Source organism: Sturnira hondurensis, unplaced genomic scaffold (genome assembly GCF_014824575.4).
Source record: "Sturnira hondurensis isolate 20B ecotype Veracruz unplaced genomic scaffold, ASM1482457v3 Scaffold0003693, whole genome shotgun sequence".
Lineage (NCBI taxonomy): Eukaryota > Metazoa > Chordata > Mammalia > Chiroptera > Phyllostomidae > Sturnira > Sturnira hondurensis.
Genome location: NW_028076324.1, coordinates 7,693,133 through 7,700,631, shown reverse-complemented (window position 1 = coordinate 7,700,631; position 7,499 = coordinate 7,693,133). Strand labels below are relative to the sequence as shown.

General features: G+C 49.7%; 1 long non-coding RNA gene across 1 annotated transcript; it reads right to left on the bottom strand.

Moving 5' to 3' along the window:
• Positions 1–201: 201 nt before the first annotated feature.
• LOC118984595 (uncharacterized) lies at positions 202–1,800 on the bottom strand. The gene is made up of 2 exons (XR_005065948.1): positions 1,666–1,800; positions 202–1,558 (listed from the first exon to the last, which is right to left on the bottom strand). It is a non-coding gene; the product is annotated as an uncharacterized LOC118984595 (long non-coding RNA).
• Between the last annotated feature and the right edge of the window lie 5,699 nt (positions 1,801–7,499).

Here is a 7,499-nt window from a genome sequence, read left to right as displayed (position 1 = left end):
TTAGGCGGGGAAGGCTGTGGCTGAGCATTTTGTGCTTTTCTGTTTCATTTAAACTGGTTGTAGAATTGCACATAGACTCCTTCTCTGTGAAACCATGCTGATTTGGGGGGACTGTGCGGGGGAGTAACAGGGATCTTTTAAAGAAACCTTCTAGCACAGACTTGGCGCAACATCCATATTAAAACTGCTGTGTGCACTCAATTATAAAAACAATCACCTATTTGCATAAAGGATTCAATCTTATTTTTCACCCTGGAAGGAGGAAATACTTTTGGCTCCACAGAGGAAACCCCACCATGTTATTATAAACAGAATTTTTATTTTTACAATAAGCCTTCCTTTAACAAGATCCAGCTGTTTCTTTTAATAAACGCAAGTGGTGGTTGGGGGTCTTTGGGATTTTGCGTTTTCCTAAGCTGGAAGGTTTAGACCACCACAACCTGTCCCTTTGAAATAACCAGTGTCCTTTTTTGAAGTCAGTCACCTTGGGTTAGAGCCTGCCTCTCCCTGGACTTCTGTGGGAGGAGGTCCCACAACGTTTCCTAGTCCTGTTAATGTCAACCTTACATTTTAATTTAAATAATTGTCCTTTCTTATAGAGTTGTGGGCCATAGGCAGTGAGTGCAGGCAGTTCCCTGGGACCCAGGGAACACTGGATAAATGTTTTGGTCTCTTTTGAGGGGTCTAGTGGTCAGCCTGCTGTGGTAGAGGGAGTACAAGGCCCAAGCCACACCTTCTGGGTATCAGGCCGGCCTCCACCCTGTAAATCGCGTGACTCAGACGAGCCCAGGGAAGTGGCCAGGAAGAGATCGCAGACATAGCCCCAAGCATGCTGGGGACCGGGAAAAGCTGGGAAGGGGTCCTCGCCGCCTCCACCTCTCCCACTCCGGCCATTCGGTCGCCCCCACCGCAGGAAGTCGTGTGTCCCTGAGATAAGAAACGGGTCAATAAACTTTTTTTCCAAGACCCACTGGGTTGCTTCATCCTCCCGGGCTCCCTTCCCGCCCGCAGTTCCCTCCCCGCACTGGGAAAGGTCAGATGGGAGGCGGCATCGACCCGCGCCCGGAGCCAGGCCCCTGGTCACACTGCTGCCGCGTCGACCAACTGACCACGCGCTGCCCAGGAGCCGGGCTTGCCGCGGGCCAATGGGAGTGCGCCGAGCCGTGGTTGCCGGGCAACGCGGGCCGGGGGAGGGGGGGAGCAGGGGCGCGGCCCGCGCGGTGATGGAAAGGAGATTGCAGCGATCAATCGGTCTTCCGTGCGCATGCGTTGCCCAAGACCGGGAGGGATGCTGCAGCCGGCGCCCAGTGGCCATCGATCGCAGCGGCCAGAGGCGCTTAATAAGCTCGGAGAAGGGCTTAAGGGAGGGGCTCGGGTGCCCCCCGCCACCCACCCACCACCTCCTCCCCTTCTGCTCCCTTCCATAATAATAATAACAATGACAGCAGCTCACATTTATGCAGCGCTTCCTGCTTGCTGGATGCACCATTGCAACTTAAAATCTCCCGACATTCCAGCTAAGGGGATCTGTGAGTGTCTGGCTTCATTCCGGTGGTAGCTACAAGGGCCAGGTTCCCCAAGTTAGCATCCTGCCCCACCACCCACCAGCTCAGTGACCTTGGGCACTCACTGTGAGCTAGTCTCTCCGAGCCTCAGGATTCTCACCTGTAAAATGGGGTAAGGATAGCACCTGCCTGCAGGGGTCTAAGAAGTGTCCCATAAAGTGCTTTGTGCTTTGTTTCTCAGCGGGCATTAGCCATGTTTTGTTCTCAGGTGGGGATGCTGAGGCCTCAGAGAGGAAGTCACTAGCTCAAAGACAGCAACTGTTAGAGAACAGGGCCGTCCCCACTCTTCCTGCTTCCTCTCACTTTGTTCAGCCTCCACCTACCGTCTCCATAATATTCGTGGAGCATTTACAGTGAGATAGGCACTGTGCTGAGTGCCTTGTACATATTTAATGCATTGGTTCTTCAAAATCCAGTGCATTGGGAAGTTACCCCCATTTCACAGATGAGGAAGCAGGGAACTTGAAGAGGTCCTTCTCTTCTCCTTCCTTGCACCTTCTTCTCCTCCACCCTCTTCTCTATTTTTTTCTTCTCACTCTTTCTCCTACTTTGCCCCTCTTCTCTCAATCTCCCCTTTCTCCTCTTCATCCCGCTGAGTCGTTTGGTTTTCAAAGGAGAGGTTTTCCATAGCACTTCCCCCTACACTTTTCTTCACTTCTCTTCCTTTTTCCAAGATTGATTGTGTACATAGGATTTTGCTGGGGCTGCTGCAACAAAGTACCACACGCTGGGAGGCTTAACAATGTTTTATTGGTTCACAGTTCTGGAGGCCAGAAGTCTGAGATCAAGGTGTAGGCAGGGTGGTGCTCCTTCTGGAGGCTTTCAGAGGGCCATTCCTGCCTGTCCCAGCCCCTGGTGGTTGTTGGCAACCCTGGCATTCCTTGGCTTGTGGCTGCATCACTTCAATCTCTGCTTCTGTAGGCCCATGACCTTCTTCTCTCTGTGTCCCTGTGTGTCTCCCTTCTTCTTACAAGGACACCAGTCATTGGATTTAGGGGTCATCCTGATTTAGTACTTCCTCATCTTAACTAATGGCATCTGCAAAAACTGTACATCCAAATACCTGCACATTCTGAGATTCTGGGTAGACATGATTTTTGGGAGCACCATTCGACTTGTTACAAGTGGTCATAGAGGGAGGGGAATATAAGGGTGGTCCTCTCCAGGGTTCCGGGAATTGCTGGGTATAACTGGCTCTGGCCAGAACTTTAGGAAAATGCTGACAGAGCCCTGGTGGTGTTACCAAAGTGGGCCCGTGTAATCTCAGGCTGTCACGTGGTCTGTGTCTTTCACTTTATTACTCAGGCATCCTTCCATGTCATTACATCTTTCTCTGCCTTCATCCCCTTTAGTAGCCACCCAGCATTCTCCCCGTAGAAGAGACACCCACTACTTATCAATGCCTTGCTTTGGGCAGCAAGGCTAGTCCCAGCACACTTTGTCCTGGCAAATGGCAAAATAGCATAGGGTAAATGTAACAGGTGGAAATCCACTGGGGTGAGAAGATAGGTAACATAGATCTCACCCCTGCATGTGCACACTGGATAAAAAGCATTTCAAGTGTGTTACCCCACCCATGGGGAACCAGCATGACCAAAACACAGACACCCAGCGTGAGAATGGTTTGCTTCACTCTCATTGTACATTTTTCTTTTTAATCGAAGTAAAATTCATATAACCTGAAATTTACCATTTTAAAGTGTACAGTTCAGTGGTATTTAATGCATTCACAATGTTGTGCAATCATTACTATTATCCAACTTCTAAACATTTTCATCATTCCCAAAATAAGACCCCATACCCATTAACAGTCACGCCCCATCTTCCTCCCCCTGTCCCTGGCAACCATGAATCCATTTTGTATATTTATGGATGTGCCTATTCTGGATATTTCACATAAATGGAATCATACACTGTGTGGTCTCTTGTGTCTGGCTTCTCTCACTGAGTATCATTCAAGGTTCATCCATGTTGTATTGAGTGTTAGAGCTTCAGTCCTTTAAAAAATTTTTAAATTAAATTATTTACAAAAATATAATATTGACCATCAACACCAATTTTAAGTGTACAGTTTTGTGGCATTAAATACAGTCACACTGTTGTGCACTCATCCCTACCATCCATTTCCAGAAGTTTCTCATCTTCCCAAACTGATACTTTGTCCCTATTAAACACTAACCCCCCCTCCTCCTTCCTCAGCCCCTAGCTCCTACCATCTACTTCCTGTCTCTGTAAATCTGACTCCTCTAAGGACCTCTTATGAGTGAAATCACACAGTGTTTGTCCTTTTGTGTCTGGCTACTCTCATTGAGCATTGTGTGTTCAAGGTTCTTCCACATTGTATTGTCAGTGCCTCACTCCTTTTCGTGGCTGAGTAATATTCCAGTGTGTAGAATGATCACATTGTGTTTACCCGCTTGTCCTTTCATAAACAGTTGGGTTGTGTCCACTTTTTGTCATTGTGAATCAGGCTGCTGTGAACATGGGTGTACCTCCGTAACTCTGACCTCATCAATTTCCAGGAAGCAGGTCTTAGGCAGTGAAGAAACCCCACGTGGGATCGAACATCCTTTGCCCAGGCCACTTAGGACTGTGCCTCACAGTCCCAATCTTGAAGAGAAGAGAAGATGTCAGGAGGGGTCCTGGACAGAGTCCCAAGAGCAGGACAGGACCCCTTAAGTCTGAATCCCAGCTGTGTGAGCTTGGGCAATTCATCCCAATTTAGTTTCCTCAGCTGTAAACTGGGGACAGTGAGATAATTCACTTCACAAGCACACTGCAAGTGCCCAGTAAAGGTTCTTGGAGTTGCTGTCATTACTATGATTTTGAAGTGATTTTTTTAGTGTTACGATGCTGCTGGACCCTCAGATCCACACCCTCCTCCTGACTCTCCCTTCCTCACCTCATCCCTAGCCCTACGGCTGCATGTGAATGCTGTAGTTCTTTCCGATTTACCCTGGCCCCTGAAGAAATACATTTTCCTTCAATTATTAATCATTGAGGTGTGAGAGATACACAGGAATGAAATTAGCTCCCTGACCTTTGAGGGAAAGAACACGGGGATGGGGAGGGGCAGCCTCTACTCACGGAGGTCAGTCGGGGGTCGTGGGGTTGGAACATATTTGGGGAGGAATCCCTTAGAAGAGTCCAGAAAGGAGGTCAGATGAAGAGAATGGGAGGAGGTGGGGCAGCGGGGAAGTCACTGGTCTCATTCCCTTTTCTCTCCTTTTTTTCCCCCTCTTCTCTCTTCCTCTTGGGAACCAGTGAGGGGTGGGGAGTCACACTGCGTTTGAGTTGGGGGCTGGGCTCAAAGACAAGGGGGAGCCGAAGGAGGCCGGACATCTGTGTCTGCAAAACCCTCCAAGTCTCTACTACAAAGGCCTCATCCTTCTATCTCTCCTTATTTGCCCTTCAAAACTCGTAGCTGACTATGCCCCACATGCCCAACCCCATCCAACCAAGGAGGAGGATGCCAAGCCCTCCAGAGAGCCCCCAGTTCTGAGATGGAGGAAACAGAACCAGACACAGCCCAAGGAGGCCCTAGGTCTGAGGGTGTGGGGGAGATGCTGCCAGGGGGAGGGGGCTGGCATGGGGGCTTGGATGGTGAGGAGGTTTAACAGTCATGTTGGGTGGGGACAGAACTTAGGCAGGAGGACAAAAGCAGGTGGGCCGATAGCACATGAGATAACAGTTGGGCTGTGCTAGAGTATGAAGCAGAGCAAGGAAAGCTGGTTGGTATGTGGCTAGACACTCAGTGGGACAGTCTTTGTGGACCATCAGGCCAAGCCTCCAGGACTGGCAATAAGAGTTATGGGATGGCTTAGAGCAGGGGAGGGATGAGTTCAGATCTGACAGGTCCCTGGGACCCAGAGTGGGGCAAGCCCTGGAGGGATTCCTGAAGGAGAAGGGCAGAAAGTGGTGGCCCATGGGCCCTGGGAGGCGGGGCAGAGGAGGCATCTTTCAGGGAAAGATGCTCACTCACTCATGTCACTGCAGATCTTCCCTGTTTCCCCTGGAATTCAACACCAAAGCTGCTCCACACACTGAGCACAGATTTCACTCCTCCCCACTCACACTCCCTTCAAAGGTGGGTCGCAGCCACTTGTCCTTTTTGTTCCCTAAATGTCCCACGTGGTTTGCAGCCTTCAAGCCCTTGCCCATGCTATTCCTCTCTGTCTGCAATCTTTGTCCTAACTGAGAAGGAAAGGGAGGCACCAGGAATTGTTACAATACCCACTTCACAGAAAAAATAACTGAGACCTGTAGAAGTGAAGAAATGCATTCAAGGCACACAGCCCAGCAGTGGAAGAGTTTAGTTTTCTGTCTTAATTCCATTATCACCCAAAACAGTTGAGGAGGGTTTTGAAGTCTGCATGGGTACAGATGGGACGGGATGATCTTTCCAGGCTCCAGGGGCTGGAGCCTAGGTGGGTGGGGTGAGGCAGGAAGCCTGCCTGGGGCCCATGCTGGGGGAAGCCGCCTGCTTTGCTCCCAGCTTGCTGCAGCAGAGCCGATCAGCAGAGAGCGATCAATGGTGTATTGAGCACTTTTCAAGCCTCGGTGATTTTCGTGGATTCAGTGTAAACCGCAGCCTGGGCCCCCGCTCCCATCGACCTCTCATGGAGGTGCCCCTCCCCGCGATTGGCGCTGACAGCTCCTGCTGCTGGCTCTGCACCCCAGCACCCCTCACAGAGCTGCCCCCTCTTTTCCAACAAGACTGGGAGAGAAGGACTGGGGGGCAGGGCAAAGGCAGAGCAAGGGGAAGGGGGGTGGTTCAGAGCAAACAGGATGGGGGCAGGCAAAGGCCATTGGAGACCTGGAAGATGGAGGTTCAGCTTCAGGTGTTAGGGGTCCCTCAGGAAGCAGGCAGTCTTCCAGCTCCCTAGCCTCGCCAAAGAATCCTTCCTTTCCCAGGGTCCTGCTCTTCACCCCCAGACCCATGGCTGTGCCAGCTTCAGGTCCAGAGGTTACTTCTGCTTCTTTTTTTTTTCTCATTTTTTAAGATTTTATTTATTTATTTATTTTAGAGAGAGAAGAAAGGAAGGAGAAAGAGAGGGAGAGAAACAGATCAGTCTCCTCCTACACTCCCCCAACTGGGGACCTGGTTGCAACCCAGGCATGTGCCTTGACCAGGCACCAAACCGACGAATTTTCAGTCCACCAGTAGGCACTCAATTCACTGAACCACACCAGCCAGGGCTACTTCTGCTCCTTGTGTCTCTCTCCTATAGGTTTCCCCTTCTTCTCCAACCCCGTGTGCCATTCTCTGCAAAGAACACTGGCTAAGATTTTCTCCCATGACACAGGCACAAGTACAATAAATACTTGGAAAAGGAATTCCGGAAACCTTAGGTAGGGGATGTGCAGGTTAAGACCTTTCATTCATCTACTTAGATCTGCCTACTCATCAATATGCCCAACTATGTATTCATACAGACGTGTACTCATTGATTCACTCACCAAGCCACTAGTCTACTAGTCCATTGGTCTTTTCACCAAGACACTTGTCCATTTAGCCATCCAGCCATTCACCCACATAGTCAACAAGTTGTGCGTCCATCAGCATATCCAATGACTCATCCATCCATTCATCTACCCATTCATTCAACCACTTATGTAGTCATTGATTCACCCATTCATCCTCTTAGCCATCCATCCATCCATCCAACCATCTTTCCATTCTCCCACACATTACATACCTACTCATTTATCTACCTATCCATTCACCCAACTGGCCATTTACCCGTCCATACATAGATTCACTAGACCATTCACCCATCTACCCATGTACTCAACAACTCATCATTTATCCATGCACTAATTTATTTTCCCTTTTAGCAATCCACGCAAATAGTCCACAAGCCATTCACTAAGATACCCAATGGCTTATCCATCCATCCGTCCATCCATCCATCCACCTATCCATTCATCCAT